Genomic DNA, 26,712 nt, shown 5'->3' with positions numbered 1-26,712 from the left:
AAAGAAGGAAAAGTAGTAGCAGCCATCTTAGAGCATCTCCATGCTTCTACTTTGGGTGGAACATCAGTTTCCCTTCTTAATAGAACTGTGTAAAGCTGAATCTCCAAATCCAAATTGAATCAGGAGACTTTTAATCTCTTCGAATTGAATTGGAACCCTCCAAATCAATTCAGAGAGATTTGGAAAGATTCATCAATTCAGACATGCGCAGCTTTAAATGTTTTTTTCTACATACCTCAAGGTACCAGGTGGCTCATGAATCCTGCAATGTGGGGTGGATGGAGTGTCCCACAGGAACACGGGAGCTCCCCAGTGTGCTTGGCAGCAGACCCAGAAGTGGACTAGAAGCACTTTTAGTCCATTTCTGGCTCTGTGGGGAGTGCACAGTGGGGCCCCCCTGCAGCCACTGGCTCAGTGACTGGTGCCTCCTGCGTCTGGCGGGGGGCACTAAGGGTCCCCCCATGACTGATCACTGAGCTGAGTGGCACAGGGGACGGGCCACAGCACACTCTCTGGTGGACCACTTCCGGGTTCATCATTGAGCATGTGTGTTGGGGCGGGGAGGGCGCTCCTGTGGGATGCTCCATCTTCCCCAGCATCACAGCCTTCACAGGTTGCGCCTGGTATCTTGGAGTATGTAGAAAAAACATTTAAACCTGTGTCTATGGCCTAATCTCTGAATCTTTGAATCAGCATGGAATCTTCAGATTCAGATTAACCTGAATCAAATCGGAGACAATGGTCCGAATCAATTAATCGAATCACTGCCTCCAATTTGGGCTGAATCCAAATCCAAATTGAATATGGCCTGTTTTGTCCACCCCTACTGCTTAAGACATGCCCAATTTGGATGGGTTAAACTGCTCCTCTGCAGCTCAATTTGCTGCTGTCCCAGACTCGTGTGTAGATGCTGCACCTTGGAATAATTTACTGAGGAGCAAATTGTTTTTGAGTTTATTCATGAACATTATTTGCATATGTAGATGCATCTTCTGACTATAAGGGTGATCCAGCATTGGAACAGCCTACCTAGAAATGTAGAAAATCCAATCCCTGGAAACTTTCAACAGCAAGTTGAACAGTTGCTTGCCTGGGATAATCCTGCCTTTATCGGGGGGCTGGACTATATGGCCTCATGAGGTCCCTTCCAGCCCTATTTTCCTATTATCCTATCATTCTATTTATAATATATATAGAATGAATGTAGCATGACATTGGTGAGCACAGAAACCTCTATTGCACATCCTGTGCAGTGAACAGACATAATCTTAAATTATTCTAGTGCTTCAGGAGGGTGGCACTGAACAGGAAGGGTATTTTAATTCAATTTAATTTTTTTTGGTGTTAGGACTATCAGTGTATAGAAAATTACATGTCTGACAAAGTACAGTGAAGAATAGCAGTAAAGGTCATTTTGACTTAATAGGATTAGGTATGTAATATCATTATTTACTTTTACTAAGCCTTTCAGGGAGTCTGAACTCAGTTATCTTACTACCTTTGTTTCTAAGACAAGTCCAAGTTTTCAAATTTTAGTGCTTGTTTTTACACATCTAAAGCTATATGTAAGCATTCATCATTGTTCAATAAAATTGCAAGGTCACTGTCTTTGAATAATCAGGACACTAAAGTCAGATACCAATGTTCTGGTGCCATCAGTGTGTCCAAATAAATATAATGCTCTTCAAAAAGTGCAGAACATAATTATCAAACTCAGGATGCAATAATATACATTTAGCTTTAGGTTTCTTATTATACAAATACTTTTTTTTAGGAGCAGCTTGTGCCCTTAGGGAAGTAGATGATCTGATAGGATAGTGTCAGAGAAACAGTAAATAACATACGTAACTTTCAACAAGTTTAGTTGCTGTTAAAGAAATTACATTAGACACTTGCTTTCTTTTATATTCTTGAATAAAACATTCAAATTCACCTAAATAGAGTGAGACTATGGAGTAATATTCTGAAAATTTCTAATACAGTGGTTTGCATGTTCACTGTATGCTTATTGAGAAAAATTCCAGAATTTAGATTGCCTACCAGTCAATCCAAACACAAGGAACAAACTCTGTAGTGATAAAGTCATTTACCAAACTAAGAATCTTAACTATGATTATTTAGAGCAGATACTCACCACTAGTCAACTTCCAAGGCACTACATTACTGAGAGAAGGCTGCTAAATTATGCAACAGCAACTGCAACAGTAACACTCTATTGACTACATGAGACAATTCTATTGGAGTAGGAGGATGTATTGTACACTTTCAAAACAGGTTAAAAAGATAAACAAGCATGCTTCAGAACTGTCTGGGGCTGGAAAAATGGTGTTTGAGTTTGTATTGGGTTTTGTAGAAGCCATAGAGTTCCTGGGGAGCTTGGGTGGGGGGGGAGGGAGATGGTGAAACTATATATTTAGACTTTTATGCAAATAGTTTGATCATTCTAGAAACTAGAATAGCTAAGCAAGCTGATCATAAACGTATTATAGGAGTAGATTTTATATACCTTCTATTTTGCATTAGACAAGTAATGCAACTTTTTCCCTATCCAGCCAACACAGCATTATCCCTAGAGAGACGCAAATGGTTACCCATTTACCTGTTGCTTATTATATTGTTTGCAAACATCAGCAACTGATTTGGCTCCAAACCAGCACCAATTCAGATGAATTGCTACATGTTATATTGTGTCTTAAACTGTATTAGAAAATAAATGTAAAGTTTAGAAGACGATTCACTAAATGTAAATAAGTAAAATATGTTACAATCAGAGCTGCTCTGCAAATTTAATAATCATAATCAGTTATCATACCATATTAAAATCAATCTTTCTGCGTATTTGAAATTATTTCTCATTTTCTCTCTCTCTCAACCTCCTCCTACTCATATATATGTTTAAAAAGAATAAGATATTAGAAAATGCACACATTTCAAACATGGAATCAATGAAGATGCTGAAATCATAGCTCTACTCCATATAGACAGCCTTGTTAGTTGAGATGTAGACTAATAAATAGTTGGAAATTCATAGACTGGCATTGAATTTACTTAGACAAGAAGCACAACATGTGCAGTGAAAACATCAATTTCACTTGTACTAGCCTCCATTCTTGATCTAAATAAGCACATTCTGAGTGGTTGTCTTCTTGGTTTACTACATATTTGTTGCCTTGCAAGTCATCAATCAACCATCAGCAAGCAAAGGAAGAGGAGGTAGGTTCTTTCTTTTGCCTTCGTTTCAAATTCTCAGGATATGGTATGATCAGTTGGATTTAATCTTCTCATGTAGTGGAGGGACTTAAATCCATCTTTTTCAGTGAATTTACTATTTGATTGAAAAAAAATCATTCAAGTCTTAGCTCAGCTTCTGTTTAAAACCCATTTAAGAATCTTACAGAAGTCATCTTGTGCCAGTACAAGATTCACAGAGATTGAATTCATATTGTATTTATAAAAGCGTATGATTTTTGAGGTTCATTTGTCACTCCACAGCCATTTTCACAAATTTATGGACTAAATGTTAACTAAATTTGGTGGACGGGAGGTAAAAAATAATCTAAAAAATTTAGAGTAAAAATAACAAAAATGATTTTCACAACATTTTAACTAAATGATTTACAAACAGTTTCCATTTTGAATTTTGTATTTAACTACATTTGGAGTAATCAGTTACTTCCCACATAATGTAGATATGTGTTAATGATCTTAAGACATTGTTATACTAGTTTGGAAAAGAGAAATCATCTAATTAAGGAATGTGATTTGGTTGACTTTTGTTTTTCTGTCTATAATTAGGTCTTCAGACATTTTGTATGCATTAGACCAAACTCATTATTTATCCATTAGAACTGAAGTTACTGTCCTACCATTGCTGTAAGATTTATAATCAGAACTTCAGAATTTAACAGTTTTATACAAAATGTGAAGTTTTACTTACCATACAGGAAATTAAATAAACTCAACTGCAATTATTATACTGATCTCTTTAGGGCACTACTCTTTTTTTAAATCAGTTTATTGTAATCTTAGTCCCAGGAATCAATAGGCCAGTATAAGTGATGTTCTGTTCCAAAATCTGGATGCCAGTGGAAACAAGTTAGAAATTTCTGGCTGAATTCTACCATCACAAGTCCTTTTTTACTAATTTGATTTCCATAAGCTAAATGTGATAAAGAATCAGCTGAAAAATCAATTTATTTTGCCTTTCTAAAGTAATGTTTACCTATATTATAAAGCAACAGTAGTTTGCTTTATAATATGTATAAACACTACACACACACACACGCGCGCGCGCGCGCGCACGCACGCACACACACACAGCATCAGATAAATAAATGGCAATTAATCAAATGCTTTCCTGAAATTATTTTCAGCATTCCTTTAAATCAAGTGTAGAAATCAATAACAGGATATACTTGCACTAAACTCTTTCAGAATAAGGGAGATAATTATGGAAAGCTTTGACACCAACAGCAAATAAATTATCAAGAGCTGTATTTGGCAGATTGATAATAAGCCTGACAGCACAGATTTAATCAACTAACCATTTTTAAACATTCTGTGAAAGGCCTTATAAATAATCATCATGTTTTAAAGTTATTGGCTGTCATAGCTTGAGTTTTGTGAAACTCAGCTGTTTCTCCTCTTTAAAGTGTGTGTGAAATTTCCCTTCAGTTTGCTTCACATGTATTCACATACATCAGAGTTGTATTGCATTACAGGTTGAAAAGAACCTGGAAACTCCTTTTGAAATTCATCTGAAACTAAAAAATGATTCATATTCAAATGAAGAGTAGTAGGCCTGAGTACTGTACTGAGTACAGTACTACTGAGTACAGTATTAGACCTGAATATAGTACTGCAGTACTGAGATATAGATTTGAATTAGCTCTAATTCTTGTGTTTACATGGAGGAGGACTTTTCTTAAAGCTTTGCTAATTTCAGTATGTCAAAGGAAAATTAATTTCCCTTATTATATGAGACAAACTATTTTCTGGTAAATGCTTTTTAACACTGATCTGACATCTTAATGTAAGTGATTCACCTGAAAATCAACTTGAATTATTTTTGTTTTTTATTGTTAATTGGAACTGCAATATAGAAAATTGTTAATTTTACTTCCCATTACTTTCATCTGCCAGTATAACTAATGTTCTGTAAAGAATAGGTCAGAAGCATTTCCTCAATTTCCAGTACTCACTACTCTGAAACATTTGTACTCTATGAAAAATGTACTCTAAAGGTTACTGTACTGGCTGAGTCTAGGTGACATATCCACAAATTGAAAACACCTAAATAATACAGCCCCTGTTCCCTAGGAAGGATTCCATTCCAAGGCAGCTGAATATGGTGGCATTTCCCACAACATCCAAAGCAGTAAGCAGAAGAAAATTACTTCTACCCTTTTCCAGGAAATATACACCTATGTTGGTACCTATGTTATTATTCCAAGAACTTCACCTGCAGAGTTAAACTACAAAAAAGGAGGGAGTGAGACCCTATAACACTGGTTATAGTGGTGAGAGACAATCATGAAGTGCAAAGGAAAGAAGATGGCAGTTGAAAAATGGGAAGGAGTAGACCATGTAATTTACTGTGGCTGAGGACAAATGGAGCTCCAGGATATAACATGTTTGAGCAAATCACACAGGAATCAGTGGACTACGAGAGAGAGAAAGTGAATATTTAGTGTTGCTGTCAAAAGTTTAGAGCACAGTAGGTTTGCAAATGCTTGCTTTCCCAAACATAGACAAATTACAAAATTTTTAAGGAGGAATTCATCGGCTTTTGAATTTTCATTGCATATTCACACTGATGACATTTTTAGACTGAAAATGCCTATTCAAGTCAATTTAAATTACTACCAATGATAGCTTAAGAAGGATGGGACACAGCATTACAGGATAACTTAGTGCTAGACCAACTGATTGCTAATCAAAGAAAAAGGGATATCAAGTAAAACGTTAAAAGCACATGCTAGCATTGTTTCATGGGAAAGCCTCCTGGAGAGAGGAATATATGACATTTGATTGACTGACATTGGGCTATGCCTGCACAGTAGGGAAGATGTGCTAGACTTAACCAGGAAGGCCTTGAAAGAATTAGAGAGGCTTGGAGTAGTAATAAGTCATATCATACCTAGTTTCTTAGTTCTGGACAGGTTAGCAGAACCACAGTGAACAAGTTAAAAGTATAGTACAACATTATTTTACAGATTTCATAGATTTCATAGACATTAGGGCTGAAAGGAACCTTGGAAGATCATCAAGTCCAGCCCCTGCCCCAGGGGCAAGAAGTTAGCAGGAATCATAGGATCCCAGCAAGATAAATAGCCAGATGTCTCTTGGAGGTGTTCAAAGTAGGTGCTTGAACCACATCTGGCAGCAATCTATTCTAAACCTTGGGGGCTTAGACAGTAAAGAAATTCTTCCTTATGTCTAGCCTGAAGTGGTCATGGAGGAATTTGTGACCATTCAACCTTGTCGCCCATTAGGGCGCTCTGGTGAACAAACATTTGCCCAGATCCTGGTGAGCACCCCTGATAAACTTATAGGTGGCCATCAGATCACCCCATAGCCTGTGGTTTTCCAGGCTGAAAAGTCCCATGGCTCTCAGCCTCTCTTCTTAAGGTCTGTTTTCGTGATCTCTGTTCATGCACATGACTCTCCTGAAATCTGTTGAAAACAAATCTCTAGGGAGACGCATAAAAAAACAAAAAACATTCCTTACTTTAACACAGAGTAGTAAATGGCCAAAAGCTAGATAAAATAGGTAGATACCATAGAAAGCCACCACAGAAACATTTTTTTTAGCATTGGATTTTATTGTAGTACTTATTTCCTCATGAAGTAGAAAATTAATCTTAATCTAAAGGAGATATGTGATACAACCAGAAAATTAATTTCTGTGAGTTACTGGAATGGTGCACCAGGATATGGAGGATGACAGTGGGAGAAGATGAAAGAAAGTCCTGAAGAGTGGAAGTGGTAATTAATACCAGATGCTTGTTATAGCTAACAGTAGCATGGCTACATGAGACACTGACTGCACAGTAGCCAAATAATACTTCACAGTAGCGCATCACAACAGGTAGGGTGCAGATATGATACTATGCAGTATGATTAGGATACTGCACAGAGGTGTCACCTAAAAAACATTCACCAGCACTACTATGCAGTGGTTCCAGTTACTACACATTTATTTAGCACTTGCTAATATAAACCTATATTTATAAAGGGCTTAGTCCATCTATCTGTGTGTCTGTCTGCCTGTCCATAATGTTCTTGGGGGGTGTGGCTTCAGCCAGTGCTGCATCAAGAATGCCCATCAAGAATGATGTGTGGGGCATGGCTTCCATGGAGTGGGCTAGGTAGACACAGAGCAGGAGGAAGGAAGGTGGGTGGCGCGGGGCTGGACGCAGAGTGGTGGGGGCTGGCAAGGGGACAGACAGAGCGGCGGGGGGGCAGCCAGATGCACAGCAGCAGCAGCTCAGGGTGGTGGGTGGCAGTGGCAGCAGTGGCATTTGTCATGTGCCAGCTTCCTCCTACACACACACACACTCCTGGGAGGTGGTGGTGGTACAGGATGGTGCATGGTAGCACTTTGTCCCCACCTTCTCTGTCATTCCTGATGGGCAATTCACTAGTACTAAATAAATGTGTGGTAACGACTTCACCGTAGTGTCTCATGTGGACACGCCCAGTGGTCATTACAAAGCCTTCAGATGAGATTGCAGGAAAATGTTATTTTTCTGATGGCATAATCTCTTAGAATTCCAATAAATGAAGCTGATTTATAGATTCATAGATTCATAGATTCATAGATGCTAGGGTCGGAAGGGACCTCAATAGATCATCGAGTCCGACACCCTGCATAAGCAGGAAAGAGTGCTGGGCCTACATTACCCCAGCTAAATACACATCTAGCCTTCGCTTGAAGACCCCCAGGGTAGGGGAGAGCACCACCTCCCTTGGGAGCCCGTTCCAGACCTTGGCCACTCGAACTGTGAAGAAGTTCCTCTTAATATCCAATCTAAATCTGCTCTCTTCTAGCTTGTGGCCATTATTTCTTGTAACCCCCGGGGGGGCCTTGGTGAATAAATACTCACCAATTCCCTTCTGTGCCCCCCTGACGAACTTATAGGCAGCCACCAGGTCGCCTCTCAACCTTCTCTTGCGGAGGCTGAAAAGGTCCAGTTTCTCTAGTCTCTCCTCGTAGGGCTTGGCCTGCAGGCCCTTAACCATACGAGTGGCCCTTCTCTGGACCCTCTCCAGATTATCCGCATCCTTCGTGAAGTGTGGCGCCCAGAATTGCACGCAGTACTCCAGCTGCGGTCTGACCAGCGCCCGATAGAGGGGAAGTATCACCTCCTTGGACCTATTTGTCATGCATCTGCTGATGCACGATAAAGTGCCATTGGCTTTTCTGATGGTTTCGTCACACTGCCGAATCATAGTTTCATAGTAGCTAGAGTCGGAAGGGACCTAGGTAGATCATCTAGTCCGACCCCCTGCCTTGGCAGGAAAGAGCACCGGGGTCAGATGACCCCGGCAAGGTGCTCATCTAACTTCCTTTTAAAAATCCCCAGGCAAGGAGCCTGCACCACTTCCCCTGGAAGCCGGTTCCAGGCCCTAGCCGCCCTGACTGTGAAGTAGCGCCTCCTAATATCTAATCTAAACTTACCCTCCGCCAGCTTGTGACCGTTATTCCTGGTCACTCCTGGCAGCGCACGGGGGAACAGGGACTCCCCCAATACCTGCTGATCCCCCCTGACCAGTTTGTAGCAGGCCACAAGGTCCCCCCTTAACCTTCTCTTGTGGAGGCTAAACAGGTTCAGGTCCCGTAGCCTCTCCTCATAAGGCCTGCCCTGCTGACCCTTGATCATACGAGTGGCCCTCCTCTGAACTCTTTCCATATCGTCCACGTCCCTCTTGAAGTGTGGCGCCCAGAACTGGACGCAGTACTCCAGCTGCGGCCTGACCAGTGCCGCATAGAGGGGGAGGATCACCTCCCTGGACCTGCTCGAGATGCATCTGTGGATGCATGACAGGGTACGGCTGGCCTTCTTGACTGCCTCCCCACACTGCTGGCCCATGTTCATCGTGGATTCAATGACGACTCCAAGATCCCTTTCCGTCTCTGTGCTGGCAAGAGGGGAGTTCCCCAACCTGTAAGTGTGGTGCCGGTTCTTCCTCCCCATGTGCAACACCTTGCACTTATCAGTGTTAAACCCCATCCTATTCTCATCCGCCCACCGTTGCAACCTGTCAAGGTCAGCTTGTAGCCTATTGCACCCTTCTAGTGCACCCACATCCCCCCACATCTTAGTGTCATCAGCAAACTTGAACAGGATGCTTTCTACCCCGTCATCCAAGTCACTGATGAAGATGTTGAACAGTGCGGGCCCGAAGACTGAGCCCTGAGGAACCCCACTGCCCACGTCCTTCCAGGTCGAGAAGAACCCACCCACTACCACCCTCTGGGTGCAGCCCTCCAACCAGTTAGCGACCCATTTGACTGTGTGGGCATCGACACCACAGTCTCCCAGCTTTTTGATGAGGACAGGGTGAGAGACAGTGTCGAAAGCCTTCCGGAAGTCCAGAAAGACTACATCCACAGCAACCCCTGCGTCTAATGATTTGGTGACCTGATCGTAAAAGGCCACCAGTTTGGTCTGACAAGACCTGCCACTGATGAACCCATGTTGGTTGCCCCTGAGCATGCATTCCCCCGCAAGGCCCTCCTGGATGTGTGCCAGGATAATTTTTTCAAAGAGCTTACCCGGGATTGAGGTAAGACTAACTGGCCTGTAATTTCCCGGGTCTTCTTTTTTTCTTTTTTTGAAGATAGGGACCACATTGGCCCTCTTCCAGTCCTCCGGCACCTCACCAGAGCACCACGAGTGCTCATAGAGCCGCGCCAGGGGTCCCGCAATGACCTCGGCCAGTTCCTGTAGAACCCTAGGGTGAAGATCGTCTGGACCAGCGGACTTGAACACATCCAGCCTCTCCAGAAGTACCCTAACTAACTCCTCGCTAAACCCTGGCCCAGGAGTGTCTCTCCCGGGGCCCGAGGAGGGCCCAGCAGGGAGGTGGCTGAACTGGTCCCTACTTAGGAAGACAGAGGCAAAGAAATCGTTAAATATGTTAGCTTTGTCATCTGGCATGATGACTAAGTTGCCCATCGTGTCCTGCAGGGGCCCCACATTACCCGGGACCCTCTTTTTACCCCCTATGTATTTGAAGAAGGACTTCTTATTGTCCTTAATCCGGGAAGCTAGTCCTATCTCCATCTCTGCCTTGGCCTTCCTGACTGCCCCCCTACATCCTCGGGCGACTGTAACATAGTCCTTCTTGGTGATGACCCCATCCCTCCATTGGGTATATGCCTCCCTTTTAGCAAGGAGACATTCCTGGATGCTCCTAGAGAGCCATGGGGGTTTATGTGCCCTCCTGCTCCCTTTGACCCTTGTTGGGATTACCTCCCTTTGGGCATGGAGGATCGTCTCCTTAAGGAGCAACTACTCACCTTGGACATCTGGCTCCCTTCCCCTCTGGGTCCTCAGCACTTCCCCAATGATCCTCCTTAGCTTGTTGAAGTCAGCCCTCCTAAAGTCTAGGGCTGTTGCCTTGCTGCAGCCCTTTGCCACCTTACGCTGGATGGTGAATTCCAGCAAGCGATGATCACTGTCTCCCAGGTGGCCCATCACCCGCAGCCCCCTCATCAGGTCGTCACCCGTGGCCAGCACCAGGTCCAACAAGGCGTCTCCCCTGGTGGGGCTGTGCACCTCCTGGGTTAGATGGAGGTCCTGCACTCTGGCTAAGAACCGACGTGAGCGGTCAGACTTGGCTGACTGCTCTTCCCAGCAGATGTCTGGGAAGTTCAGGTCCCCCATGATGACCACATCCTTAGCCCTCACTGCCTCTGTGAGATGACCTAAGAATTCCTGGTCAAGCTCTTCTCCCTGGTTGGGAGGTCTATAGTAGACTCCCACCGTTAAGTCTCTATCCCCTGGACTGCCTTTTACTCTAACCCAGAGCACCTCAGAGTGCCCCCCCCTACCCCCTTGCTAATTGACGAGGAAGTATATTCCTCCTTGATGTAGAGTGCTACTCCCCCACCTTTCCTTCCTATCCTGTCCCTCCTGTATAGCCTATAGCCCTTGACACTCACCGCCCAGTCATGCGATGAGTCCCACCACGTTTCTGTGATCCCCACTATGTCAGGGCTGGTGACAGCTAGGAGGAGGGCCAGTTCCTCCTGCTTCTTCCCCATACTTCGAGCATTCGTATAGAGGCATTTGAGGCCTCCAACGGTTGTGCCCACTGACCCCCTAGTCTCAGCAATGCCCCGTCCCCCATCACTTACCTGTTTCTCCCTTTTGACCATTGGTCTGGTCTCGCTGGCTGTTGCTGGGCCTGATAGTTCATCGTCTCCTCCGCCCTCATCTTCCCCTTCCCCCAACAAGCCTAGTTTAAAGCCCGCCGAAGGAGGTTCACCAACCTGGAAGAGAACACACGCCTACCTTTAGGGGAAAGGTGGAGCCCATCCCATCCCAGCATGTCTCTCATCACGATGTGCCGGTCATGGCTGAGGAAGCCAAAGCCCACCTCGAAGCACCATTCCTGTAGCCTCCAGTTGGTCTCCGCTATGCACATCTCGTGGCGTCTGCCTCGACCGCTCACTGGCAGGATGGAAGAGAAGACCGCCTGTGCGCCCATCTCCCTCAGCACGCCTCCCAGAGCATGGTAGTCCTCCATCAGGCGATCAGGGGCTCTCCTGGCCGCATCGTTAGTACCCACATGGACAAGCACCATGGGGTAATAATCGGTGGGTTGGATGATGGACTGGAGCATCCCCTTCACATCCTGAATCTTTGCTCCGGGCAGGCAGTAGACCTCACGTGCTGAGGGATCCTGGCGACAGATGGGGCCCTCCGTACCTCTCAGGATGGAGTCACCAATCACGATGACGCGACGCTTCCTCCTCTTAGGCCTCTTGACTCCCGCCGCCCGCACAGGACATTGTGTGCGCAGAGTTTCCTCCCTGGTATCTTCCACTGCTCCCTCCTCCTCCAGGGCTGCCAGGGCCTCGTACCTGTTCTCCAGATGGACAGGAGGAACTGGTGCCGCAACATGGTTAATAGCCCTGGCACGGGAGACCGTCTGCCACTCAGGAGTGGAGGGCTCATCCCGGGCTGCCCTCTCCTCGGTCGTACCACCCTGCAGAGAAAGAAAATACCTATCAATTTCCTCCTCTGCCTCACGGATTCCCCTCAGCCTGCTAACCTCCTCCAGGAGCCCCCGCACCCGTTCCTCCAGGGTCCTAAGGCGGATACCTACAGGACAGGTGCAGGAGTCCCCAGTCCCTGCCCCCCCAGACCTTGCCGGACAGTTCCCGCAGGCCAGGGGGTTGGAGGACAGCAGCCCCCCCGAGGGCTCCGTCTGGGTGGAGGCCTCGGACAAGCCCCGGGAAGGCTGCGCCCCCCGGGCAGGGGCCCTGGCAGAACTCCGTGTCGACACCATCGCAGGAGTTACTGCCCTTACTAGCAGAGCAGGGGTCAGCCTGCTCACCCACCGGCGCGAACGCCACCACAAACGCCGGCACGCTCTTACAGACCACGCCTGTTTGTGCGCTCTGTTCGCGCAGCTCCATACCGGCTCGGCTAAGAGGGACCCGGGAGGCTTCCACTAGGACTCCAAGATCCCTTTCCACTTTCGTGCCACCCAGCAGGTCATTTCCTAGGCTGTAGGTGTGCTGGACATTTTTCCTCCCTAGATGCAGCACTTTGCATTTCTCCTTGTTGAACTGCATTCTGTTGTTTTCTGCCCACTTGTCTAACCTGTCCAGGTCTGCTTGCAGCTGCTCCCTGCCCTCCGGTGTGTCCACTTCGCCCCATAGCTTAGTGTCATCTGCAAACTTGGACAGAGTACATTTCACTCCCTCATCCAAGTCGCTGATGAAGACATTAAAGAGTATCGGTCCAAGGATCGAGCCCTGCGGGACCCCACTGCCCACACCCCTCCAGGTCGAAACCGACCCATCCACCATGACTCTCTGGGTGCAACCCTCCAGCCAATTCTCCACCCACCGGACTGTGCAGTCATCCAAGTCACAGCCCTTTAACTTGTTCACCAGTATGGGGTGGGATACCGTATCAAAGGCCTTCCTGAAGTCCAAGTATACGACATCCACCCCTCCTCCTGCGTCGAGGCGTTTTGTAACCTGGTCATAAAAAGAGACTAGATTGGTCAGGCACGATCTGCCTGCCACGAACCCATGCTGGTTTCCCCTCAGCATAACTTGCCCTGCCGGGCTCTCACAAATGTGAGCCTTGATAATTTTTTCAAAGATTTTGCCAAGGATGGAGGTGAGACTCACTGGCCTATAGTTGCCCGGGTCCTCCTTCCTCCCCTTCTTGAAAATGGGAACCACATTGGCCCTTTTCCAGTCCTCCGGGACTTGACCCGTGTGCCACGAGCGTTCAAATATTCCCGCCAGTGGCTCTGCAATGATGTCGGCCAGTGCCTTCAGTACCCTCGGATGGAGCTCATGCGGGCCTGCCGACTTAAAGGCATCCAGTTCTTCCAAGTGACCCTGCACCACCTCAGGGTCCACGCATGGAAGTCTGGTGCCTTGCTGCTGCCTCCCTACACTCCCAGTGAGAGACTTGTCATGCCTCTCGCTTAGGAACACTGAGGCGAAGAACTCGTTGAGGAGTTCAGCCTTGTCCCCTCTGTCCGTCACCAATTGTTTCTGCCCATTTAGCAGAGGTCCTATTCCTCCCTGGGCCTTCCTTTTACTCCCTATATATCTAAAAAACAATTTCTTATTGTCTTTTACTTGGGTTGCCATCCTGAGCTCCATGGTAGCTTTGGCCTGTCTAACTGCCTCCCTACAAGCACGAGCAGAAGAGGTATATTCCTCTTTGGTGATCTCTCCCTGTTTCCACTTTTTATGTGCTCCCCTTTTGGCCCTTAGTCTGCCCTGGATTTCTCTGGTCAGCCAGGGAAGCCTCCTGGCCCCTTTCCCTCTTTTACCTCTCAAAGGGATCGTCTCGCTTTGTGCTCGAAGGATAGTTTCCTTAAGGCACAGCCACCCTTCTTGGGCTCCCATCATTTCAAAACTACTACTCTGTAGTGCGTCCTTCACTAATCGCCTGAGTTCACTGAAATCAGCTTTCCTAAAGTCCAGCACGTTCACCCTACTAGTTACCTTACCCACTCGACGCCTTATGTTGAATTGTATTTTTAGGTGATCACTGTCCCCCAGATGGCTACTGATCTGTAGGTCCCCTACTATGTCATCCCCCGTTGCCAATACCAGATCCAGTAAGGCATTCCCCCTAGTGGGATTTAGGCTGGGTGGCTAATTTAACATCAGAACCTTATGTTCTAGAGTAGCAATAGGCAAAATTCCTTAACCACTCTGCTACCTTGCCCTCATTCATATGCTAAAGCAGAGCACTAGATTAGATGAATTTCTGCTCTGTTCTGGTGAGGATGGAATATAAATAAGGAAAGTGAAAGACAAAAGGGGGGATATAAACCAGCTAATGAAGGCATTACAGGAAAATGAAGAGCAATGTTCAAAGACAGAAAATTAATTGATGGGGAATTTCATGTGCTTTGAAGTGAAGTAATACAGCAGTGGTAATAACCATACCATCAAAATGCCCTGCAATGGCTGTTTATACATTTCCAGTCAGTTTTTGACAAGAACTTCAGGGAAATCCAAACAAAAAAAAGAAAGAAAAAAAGACTAAAAGAAGCCAAACTTTCTCCAGAGTGGCTAGCCATCAGCCTCTTCCCTTTGTTAAAAACTATACACAGTTTAATGCCTTGGCTTAGAAGAGTCCAGGATACAGGAAGGTACATCTCTCATATATGTTGAGTGCTTGGTGACATGGTGCTATAATAATTTATCCAAAATGTTCTAGTTGTGGGTAAGGATGTTCTTGTCTACCCTCCCTGACTGCTTTCACTGGCTTCAGTTTCCACCCTTCAGCTTAAGCTACTGCTCCTTTGTCCCTAAGTCATTGTTGCTGCTCCTGCTGACCCACATCTGTCTTGGCTGCCACCATTGCTCCAGCATGTCATTGCCCTAAGCATTCTCTGTAATATTTTCATTCTTTAGAGGGGAATTATGGCCATAGGATCTAAGTGAGTTGTTGAATTGACAAAAAAACAGAGAGGGGGAGAGAGACTTCTGAATTGTTGTCTTTCCCATTTCTTCATTAATGAAAAACCAGCAACTTTCAAAGTCTGAGTTGGGTTCTTATAACTTAGAGGACAGTCACAACCGTAAGTCCACCTCTAGCTTGGCAAACCTACTGGTGACAACTCTAAAACCAGCTGAATAGTCACCACAGTCCCTAATCCAAACCATAGCCACTCAGTCCCTACTGGTCCAAATCCTAATGTTTGATGAAAATGTCCTATTGCTACTAATTTCAAGCCCTGGCCTGACCAAAATATTGGTATAGAAGACCCCTTCAACCCTCAGTTTAATCCGAACTGAATAGGTCTCCAGCCCCAACTTTAGGCCAGCCGGCCCTACTGGCCCTGTTTCTTAGCTTGGGTGACCCCAATCACCTCAACCTAACTGTAGCCCATAAGATTCTTCTGCTCCAATCTTAGGCTAAGCCTTAATGCAGTATGATAGATGAGTCTAACAATCTTATCTCCAATCTAGCGGCCTAATCACAGGCTTCTGGGGACCAGCGGAGTCAAACCTAATTCTTTCCCCCAAGTCCTACAAACCCAAACCATAATCTTAACCCAGTGGGTACACCTGGCCAGAAGCCTAACCTTAGTATATTGAGGTGTTTAAACTGTAACTAATCCTAATCCTAGCTCAGAAGCCTACCTCAACCCAAGACTAACCCTAGCTCAGCTATTGTGCTAGCTGCCAACCTAATCATAATTTGGCTGGCTCCACTAGTCCAGTTAAATGACCCAGGTGGGTCCTAATGGCCCCAACATTAAATGAAGTGATTTTCTTTAATGATGCCAGCCCCTGACCATAGGAATTGGCTCAACTGTTCCTAGCCCCACCCTCAGCCAAGAGGTTCAACTAGCTCCAATCCTTACTAGGATCTGTAGAATGTAATCTTAACTCCAGTCTTGAGGGATACACTGACCGCAACTCTAACCTTAATCCAGTTGGCTCCACTGACATCATGCCTAACACAGGTCTGATTGGTCCTGATAATCCAATCCTAAAATGAGGCAGGCAGGCTTCACTTGCTCCAGCTCATAACCATATAGCCTTACTAGTTGCAACCCTTAACCCCAACCAGTGGGTTTAACTGGTCCCATCCCCAATGTCACACACAGGGCCCAAAACACCCCCATCCTTACAATGCTAGGCAGATCCTATGGGGCACAACACTAATCCTAGCCTGGATGGCTCCACTGGCTGCAAACCTAACTCAGTTTTACTTGTACTCCTTCCCTCAGTCTACTCCAGTGGGCCCAACTGGCCACAACCACAACTCATCCAATGGTCCCAAATGGCTTCAATCCTTACAATGCCTGGCGGGTTCTCAGGGCTGTAACCCTAACCACAGCTCTAGCTCTAGCCCAGGGGCCCTGTCAAACAGATGACAAACCCTGAGCTAGCGGATGCAATGAGGCCAAAACCTAACTTTAGCCTCGCAAGGTATACAGTCCACAAACCAGCCCGAGGTACAAAACCCCTACGAGCCACTAGTCTGTTTGGCCTTTACAAAGCCAAACCTGGTAGCTCAACTAACCTCAGCTATAAACTAGCCCAATGAACCTAACTGATACCTGTCCAAACATTAGCCCTGTGAATCTAGCCAATCCAAGCTTTAACCCCCAACCCTCAGCTGGAGGACCCCACAAAACTAAGCACCAACTCTCACTCCATGAGGTAAACAGCTACCACTAGACTGTCAAGGCCAACAGAATCCAAACAACATTTATTGTACTGAAGGAATGTGTGTACCTTCTACATCCATGTCTGCACCCTCCTTATCACCCCCTTTTTTGTAAGGGATCTGATGACATGATGGGTCCTGTTTGCAATCTATGCTAATCGCTGTGGCAAGACAGTAGGAGGTATAAATGCTCCTGCCTCTGGACCTGACTTTCATTATCTCTTGTATTACACAATTGACAATGTGTATATTGGTCAAGATTGTCAAGGGACAAAGTTGCTGCCTTAGCCCTGTATCAGGATATAGGAAGCAATCATCTTCATATTTACTTATGTTGCTATCTACACAAACAATTGGTTAAATATCTTCTGGGAATCTGTGCTTGTCTTTTCATCTTCACTGTCTCTTGTCTGCACTGTCTTCTTCTCCCTTGAACAGATGACCTAGCTCATTTCTCCCGCTGGGATCTTAGCTATTATTGTACCAAGGTGGAATTTTCTTTATTCGTATATTTTACAATAATGTGCCTTTCCCAGACACACTTATAACAAAAAAAGAGTTAACTACTCCACCTTTGCATTTGAGGAGAATAAGCTCTAAACAGAGCTGTTCCACACTTGCAGCTTGTTGCTCATCATCCTTTGAACTGTTAGAACACCTGACAGTACCTTGAAATACAGCAACGTATACATATAACCCTATTGTAGAGTAAGGAAATCTCTTACAATGTAACAGTTTCAAGCTCATTTTAAAATTGTAAAAAAATCTGCTAGAGTTGTTTATAACATCAAAAACTATAAAGATCATCTGTTTTAGTTGGCAAAAAATGTAGGCTGGTCAAAGAGCTGACAGTCCTCTTTCAGATGTCAGCGTGTGAAAGATACTTGATCTGAGCATTCTAGTCAAACATCTGCTCCTACTAATACAGGCCATAAAGATCAGCACATTAGAATAAAATTAAATATAGTCTCAGAATTTGAAGAATTCCTTGAGTGAAGAAACTGAAATTGAAATTTGTCATGTGCTTCTTAAAAATAAGCCAGATGCTACAGGAGTCTCAAAAGATAGCAAAATGTAATAATTCTGTTTGCTTCAAAGGAAACAGAGATGATGGGCTTTTGTACACACCATTTTTTTGTGCTTTCTTGCACTGCAAAATGGGTTTTCTGGATGCTTTAAAAGTCTTTCTGGTACATTAAAGTAAAACTCCTCAGATGTAATTTAGTTTGGCTCACACTGAATTAAAGTGTCACGTCCATGGATTCATTGTGTGCAAACACAAAGACACTCAATGATGTGTAATGAGCCCTTTGTCCACCAGATGGTGATGCAACTTTTTTGTAATTCACCCCTTCAAATTGCTTCAGTTTTTGAATTGCTGCCACTTTTTTTCTACCTTGTGCCATGTGCTAGCTCCCTACTCCCACAGCTGCATGGCAGGACATGGGGCGGGGGTCCTTAGCTGGGAGGGCAGCACAGGACTGTCCTGCTGTCCTGCAGTGCCAGCCAGGGATAAGACTTAATCCGTTTGAAACCTGATATGTGCAAACACTGCTGCATCACTCCAAAAAAAAAAACAAATTTAAGTGTTATAAACCTATTTAACTAAATTAAGTCCCATGGCATGTTAAGGTGCCCAATATGTGTAAGTAGAAGACCTCTAAGTGAGGCTGATCTACCATTTTGATATAAAGATTTCATAGGTAATTCTTTAGAATGAGGGTAGTCACCCTAAGGACCACAGGATAAATCCAGTCCACAGAGCCATTGTATTTAGCCTAGAACATTGGACCAATTAGGACCTGGATGCTACCACATCTGTCACCACCTCTGGTGGCATTCAGTAGTGGAGAGCTTCACCATAGTGCAGCCAGGCAGAGGGATGCTTGTTCCATACTGTGACTGGGCACTTTCCTGGTGCTGTAACTGGATGGCAAGGAGAAGAGGTGACAATGGCTTGCACTGGTAGCTAGTTCCTAGGGATGGCTTGCCTTAGACCCAAGGTGGGTCATTCAGGCCTGCTGGCTGGAAACATTGCTGACCATTGTTTTAGATAATATTTTTTCATACAGATATGGCGGCATACTTCTTTAAAAAGGGAGAAAGCAGGTGTAGAAGTAATTGGCTTACTTGACTAGAAAAACAAACCAAGACCAGAAGTGCTGATACTGCTTAATTCAAATGTTTTGAGATAAGGAATCCGCATTCCTGCATTCCTTGGGTTATCTTGATATCTTGCCCTATATATAGATAGTTTGTTTAAGTAAACGTCCTAAATTTCTGTGTAATTTACTATTGTTTTGTTTCTCCAAGGTGTATTTTTTATCTCTTTCTCTGTCTTTAGTATAAATACGCTTGTAACCTTAGAGAGTCTGAGAAATCCTTTGAAACAGACAAGTGGGTGATTCCCCTTGCTGTATGGAATTCTCCCTGTGATCACAGTATAGCCTTAAATAAAGAAAAGCTGGCGCTGTCAGTTCTGATTCAACCACAACGCGAAGTTTGATTTCTTCCACACAGGGTACCGAAAGTATTTTTCTGTGTGAGTATCTGTGTATGGAGCAGTCACAAATATCACCTAAAGAGGTTTTCTCCTGTCAGCCTGCTGTCTTATTACAAAAGAATAACAAACTACATTCTCCAAAATAAGATCTGGTAGAAATGATGAATAATAGGATAAAATGATTAACTGTTTGTTTTTCTCATCATGAGTTCACGAATATAAAATGACAAAAAATGGCATTATTAGCAATTGGGACTAATAGGAAGGGGGAATATTTTACCACAAAGAGCTTGTTTCTTATGCACCAAAATTAATAACTCTATTTTATCAAGGATGAAATGATAATTAAAAAAATAAAATGTAAACACATTTATTAACCATGTCTAAATGAGAAATATTATGAAACTACTAGCCAAATGCCTGTCAAGAATGACGGGGGGGCAGGAGGGTGGAGCCCTGTGCCCCACCCCCCCCGCAACCAGGCCCTCTCCTCCTTTACCTTCTGCTGCTTGAGGTCCGGGCCTGCTCCCCCTCCCCCCCCGCTGCAGCAGCGGAGTGAGGGGAGGTGTGGGCCTGTGCCCGATGCAGAGGACCAGGCCCAAGGGTGGGTAGAAGCTGGCCCACTGCCGCGGAGGGAGCAGTGGGCCCAGGCCACCGCAGCAGTGGTGGGGGAGTGGGAGGAGCAGGCTCAGAGCCAACAGGGGAATGGGGGGAGGATGGGCCCGAGCCCAATGGGGGGTGGGCTTGTAGGATGTGGGGTGGGGGAGCTGGGGCCACTGCTGCTGGCCTAGTCTCCCCCACCCTCTGTCTGGTCCTCGACACAGCTTGAGAATCATGGCAGCTCTCTGCCACACTTGGAGCACTCTGATTGGCTGTTTCCATCAGCCAACCTAAGTGTGAATAAAGCATTATGGACAGACAGACAGACAGACTACAGCTTTTATAACATTAGAACATTCAAGAAGCAACAAGGAAAAGCAACAATGGTATTCAAGCAATTACTTAGAAAACAAAAATATCAAAAATTATTTACATGCAAAATAACTTTTGAAGTTAGAAAAATATACAACACAGTCAAACCCAGCATAGTAAAGTATTTTAAGGATGGTAGAATCCCCAAATGGAGACTGAAGCAAGTCAAAGAGTTACAAGGCAATTTTTCTCTTGCTTCATACATAAGATGTATTCCTACAAAGAAAGAGTTCTTGTTCACAAGGACAAGACAGAGACTTTATGTGTCTCAAAGGAAGTTGAGAATTAGCTGAAGTGTCAGTAGCAAAATGGGGATTCTTAGCAGTACTAAAATAATCATTAGTGTTAAAATTTAGGGATGAATATTAGAAAATCAATAGAACAAAAGATAACTGTCAACCATAAACCTTCACAAAGATCTGATGACAGAGGTTGTGTACAGTCATTAAACGTAGATCAATAGAACCAAATTTAGTCCAGTAGAAATGCTTGGTGTGCAAATGCTTACATTGCTTTGTGCAGTTTAAAAGTGGTGTTCCCTGTGCAAAGTTAGACGTCTAGATGGATAGGGGTTAGTTGGTTTAACAAATGCTTGTATACCTGCCAAGCGATAGAAGCTCACCTCACTGTCCTCCAGGCATATCAGTGCACATTGCCCACCCACTCCTCCCAGAGAGGGACTCTGTGACTCAGCTGGACTCTACTGCTCCAGCTGAGCCACAGACCAAACCCTCCCACTGTCAGCCCCTGGACTGGGAAAGTCAGGTACTTCACAGTCCCAGGGCTGTCCAGATGCTAACCCCCCTTAACCATAAAAAAGCAGGTGAAGCCACCCACCAACACTCTTCCAAACCCACCAGCATGCTGTGGGGCACATCCAAGCTGGCACCTGCAGCCCCATGCCTGAGTAGATTCCCCTCCCCCCCCAGCTCTTGAAACCCCAGAGCTGATGCTCTGTATGCATGGCTGGGTGCTAGCTTGAAATGCTGCAGGGGGTAGATATCCACCCCCATCATGGTACTTTGGATTCCCATGTCTGCAGCTCTAGAGGTAGGCTGCAGGTACTGGCTGAGGGTAAAATGAAACCCTCTATCCCCAAAATAAGACAAAGAGAACTTATTCTATTAAACAGCACCCTGGAATAAAGATTGAGCACACCTATTTCACTTCAACAGAATCACTTTAATGAAAATCTAAACTTAATTAATTTTAACTTTGTTTATAGTTATTATATATAGTATATTCAGATCAAGCAATGAAAATGCAAAAACCTACTTACACCCAGGTGGCAGGGGAGAGGTGTAGGCCAGACTCCATGATCTCTGAGACCTTGTTAGTTGTTTAGTTCCCTCAGTAACTCAGGTCCATTATTCTGCAAAATCTCCAGATTTACAACCACAGATATGCAGTCATTAATTATATGAATTTATCTACATTTTGAATGGATATAATCACATTTCTTTGGTTCACTGAAACTTTTGAAACTGGATTGAACCAGTTATTTTGTTGATATAGATGTTAATTCATTGGGATTTATGGTTCAGTGAAAGTTGCATTTCTGGAAGAAAGGATTCTTTATCTCCTTCCTTCACTTGGATGGAGTATTAAGTGCCACCAGTTTATTTACCTGTTGTCACTGACAAGGCTGTTTTGTTTTTTACAATCTAAAGAATTAACACAAATGCGTCTATTAACACTAAACAACATCTAATCGATTTAATTACATTAGCTATTCCTACTAACATGGATAAGGTTTGGGTTATCTAATTTGGATGTGTTTGGATTATCCAATTTAAGGCCTTGTATTGTGGTTGAATCTTAACTGTTTCAACTAAACATATGAACTGCTTGCTTTCCTTTGCTGACCAAGTTAATTGTCTGCAGAAGTTCACGTTGTGGTCACTCAAGAGTAGGCCTTTTGGGCCTTTTGCTTTAAACTACACTTCTTCATCTTAACTGTAACTATTATTTCTTAGGATTTCTTAGGGTGATGTATCCTATTAGACCAAATGCATAGTTTACATAAAGTTAGCCTAGCTTTCAAATACAAGACATTTTTCTTCAGTTCTCACCAGAAAAAGACAAATATAGCATAGTAAAAAACAGTTGTAGTATTATATAGTTACACACTTACAGCAACAATATGCAGTTTCAATCTTTATATAATGGAGGACATAAACAAGATGCAGGCTTCTGCTGTGTTATTAATGGGGTGAGAGGGGTGGCATCTTAGAGCCCTGCACCTGTAGCCTCATGTGCAGGGTTGCGAGTGCTGGCTAGAAATGCTGTGCAGAGGAGATGCTCTCCCCAGTAGGGTTTGAGAACCTGAAGTATGGTGACAGCAGCAAGGATTCCTGTGGGCAGAGAAAGCCCTCTTTCATGGCCATTGGCTAAAGCCCCCGCTTCAAAAGACAGCAGACCCAGAAGCTGTCTATCATCAGAAAACTGAAGGCTGTTTTCAAGGGGTTGCATCCCTATGGGTGGCAAAGTCATGCCCACAGGGGCGGGAGTGGGGAGTTGGCTTGGTGCCAGAACTAGCCCCTAGACATTAGAGTTCGGGGAGTGGAAAGTTTGTCAACATAGAACAGGAGAATGGAGAAGTGTACACTGCATCCTGGGATGCTGGAGGACTGCAGCTTGGGTGGCCTCATCTGTGAAGAGTAACCACATATAAATAGAACATGAGCTGGGTTACATGGATCAGAGATAAACCTGTTCTAAAGTGGCATAACTTTAAATTGCCTGAAGTGTGTTTAAAACTAGTTTCATGTTTTAATGTATGGACAGTCCAGGCGTTAAGAGCTCCAGGAGCTGCCTTATCTTAATGCATAACAAGGCCCTAAGACATCTCATTGTTAATCCTCTCAAGTAATAAATAAAAAAAGTTTTTTTAAAAACCAGGTAATGGTTAAATCATCCTTAACAGAGTACTTCTTTTTAGTTGTAGTGCTTGTCATACGGAAACAGGCAATTAAAGCACCAAAGGAATTCTGGTCTGAATATGTCAGATTTAAATCCTGTAGCTGTTTCTAATTATAGTTCTTGGATGAAAGATTTTCAAATGGTAAATCTACTTCACTGCAGTACTTTTCTCTCTCTGGTTTCTAGTGCTCCTGTTTAAAATTAGGTTTTCTCAATGGTTTAAGTTTATCAGTTTTGTATATCCCCAAAATATAAACTTGACTTTCTATAGATTCAGGAGTTATAGAACAAAGATCTGAATTATGGCTTGCTTAATATTCAGGGAGAGTAATACTTTTACTCTCCAGATCAAATTTGGTCTTCTTTTGAAGTACAGAAATTCCTAGTAGATTCTTAAGCAACAAATATTGATTTCTTTACATTTTTAAGTAGGTTGTAATAGTCTCATCTCTATCCACCTATCCAGTCATACTCCTTACTTGATGGTGTTTTCTTTTTGATAGCTCTGTTTTTTAGCACAGCTACTTCTTTCCAAAGTTGGTTATATCTGGAATTTGAATTCAGGGGCCAAAACTATATGGTTTAGATCTCACGGGACTCATCATTATAGGAAGTCATCCTCTCCTTTGAAGACTCATCAAAATAACTAACCGGATCTTGCTTAACGAGAGTAGGCATATGTGGTTGAAATTAAAAAGTCTATTTCATAGCCTTTGATCTCCTGATGGGGTGGCTCACACTCATCCAGTTCTGAATAACACTTCCTTTTTCACTCCTTTCAGCTGTAGTAATGAGTTGGCCCAGCCTCAGACAGGTTTTTTCCACCCCCTCTTTGACAAACCTTTAGCTTCAGAAGGTGATAAATTTATCAGTGTGATGTGGTGAGCCTCATTTCAAGTTTTCAGCTTGCTTTAGGAGCTTCATAGAAGTTCATTTTTCAAAAATTTCACATACTTTATTCTTTTCCTAGTAGTTATGGTGCTGTCAATTAAAATCTATAGCACTACCAAATTGTTTAAGAAGTCTTTAGTTCTCCTTGAAATGTAAACAATCGTGAAAAAAATTGTCATTCTATTTTAAATTGTGGGTATGGTATTTTCTTAAAGTTTAATTTTAAAATGTAAATTTTATTATGTTTACACATTATCTTTAACTTAAGGCTATGCTTTTTTTCTTTTTCATTTCAACAAATGTCTATCCTCATTATAAATGTAATGTCCTGGCTTCAAACAATTTGACTGCTGTAGGTGTCCTCGATAACCTCCTGATGAAGAACACTTTGCATTCAAAAGCTTGTCTATCTTTATCCCAGCCATGTAGTTGGTCCAATAAAAGATATCACCCCAAAATATCCTTGCCTCTCACATATTTCAACACTACTAGATAACTTCCTATGACTAAATATGATATTTATGGTACTGCTCTTCAATTTGGTATAACATCCGTATTTTAAAACTCAAGGTAAATATGCACTTCAGTGCTAACAATAGCAATTCCTAAACTATTGAAAGGTACTGATTTACAAATACAACAAATAATTGTAAGTAGGCATTCATGCAAAGTTCCAAGCTATGAATGATATTTTGTTATCACTTTGAATCTTAACTGAAGCATCATACTTTAGAAACATCATTTAGTCCAATGGTTTGTTTATGGTATTATCCTTATTATTCTTAAGGTTTGGGTCCTCTGTATGTAACCACAATTAAAAAACCTTTAAACCATCTTCCATTCAGCTCATTATTTACCTTTGAAGTTAGGTTCATTCTTCAGGAATATTAATTCAAATATCTCTTTCAGGCATCTAAGTCTCCTATCAAGTCAATGGGAAGCTTAATGTAGGCCTAAAATTCAATTGTATTGTATCCTGAAGCAGAGCATTAGATTCAGTGTCTCCAGAGAGTAATCCAGTTCTTCAAACTGAGCCAATGGAGGAGGAGAGCCATTTAACTCAATAGCTTAATAGTTAAAGAACTTGCCTAGGAAGTAGGAGACTATATTCTAAGGCTAATGAGCCCGAGTGGGTATCCCAGTACAATTTCCTAACCATCAGGCTACAGAATAGGTAGGGATGAAAGTGTCTTCTAGTCCTCCTGTATAAGCTGGCCAGCTAGGTAGGCAGAATGAGAGCACCCATATACTGCACAGACACACAACAGGAGAAAGCCTGGTTCTCTGGTCCAGTCTTGAGTCAATCATTCTGAGAATGAGAGAGACCTGAGTTCTTGTCCCTGATATTACTGATGTTTCTTATGCGTTTTGTATTAAAAAGTTTTTGGATAAGAGTACAGACTAGAATGCAAAATTACCCCCAACTCCCACATAGATGATAGCATTATCAGCACAGAACAGAAAGGTAACATCCAAATTATGGAATCAGACTATTCAGTAAGTTTCAACCTTACTAGTAAAAGAGAACTTGGTAAATGTTAGAGACTGTTTCTTAACTGTCACTTTCACAGTTAGCTGTGTGGGGGTTTTATTTTGTCTATCAGGCTCAGGCTTATTTTTGCAGGTTGCAAGGTACCCTGATATCAAGCACTGTGTACACAGTGCATGAATGAAAGAATGAAAACAGGCCAAAAAATTGTCAGAAGGGATATGAAAAGGAAATATGTCAAGCAGCATGGAAAGTACTGATTGTGGCTGTCTGAATTAAATTTGGCTTATAGACAAATACAGAAATGGTGTCAGTATTATGAGTCTGTTAGTCTGTGTACATAAACATTATTCAAAATTATAATAATCAAACAGGTAGTTTCATTGTAATTTATCATAGTTCCCAAGTTGAGTTAAATATTTACAAACTCATGTAAATCAAATGAAAACCATCCAGTCCACAAATGAAATTCTGTTCTTCATATTTCACAGAATCTAATACTCAAAATCCAATTATCTGCCCTATAAAGCCATCTATATATAAGTATACATTGTATGTAAAATAAGTTATTAATCAGTTAATTTAAGTGACACAGCTGTGAATTGTACGTGCTGGGATCTTAACATATTGACAAGATCAGTTGATACATAGAGAGTGTTTCTACATGAGATACCGACTGTACAGTAGCCAAATAATACTGTACAGTACTGCATCACAGCACTTATAGTGCTAATAGGCTACTGCACAGTATTATTAGGCTACTGCACAGTAGTGTGACTTAAAAGATGTTCGCTGGTGCTACTGTGCAGTAATTCGTGTTACTGCACATTTATTTAATACATGATTATACAAGTACTAAATAAATGTGTAGTAAACATTGCACAGTAGCATCTCATGAAGAAGCACCCAGAGTTACTATATTTAAGATATTCTTTATTGTCATTGATTCTCTGTCAAAGTGGCTGCAAGTTGTTTCAAGTGCATAGTGACTTCATGCACTTGAAAAGGGCCAAGTTGGGCCCTTTTAAAGC

Source organism: Crocodylus siamensis, chromosome 5 (assembly GCF_052110815.1).
Source record: "Crocodylus siamensis isolate JL-2025a chromosome 5, ASM5211081v1, whole genome shotgun sequence".
NCBI lineage: Eukaryota > Metazoa > Chordata > Crocodylia > Crocodylidae > Crocodylus > Crocodylus siamensis.
The sequence above is the reverse complement of the archived record's forward strand: the minus strand, read 5'-3'. Positions refer to the sequence as shown.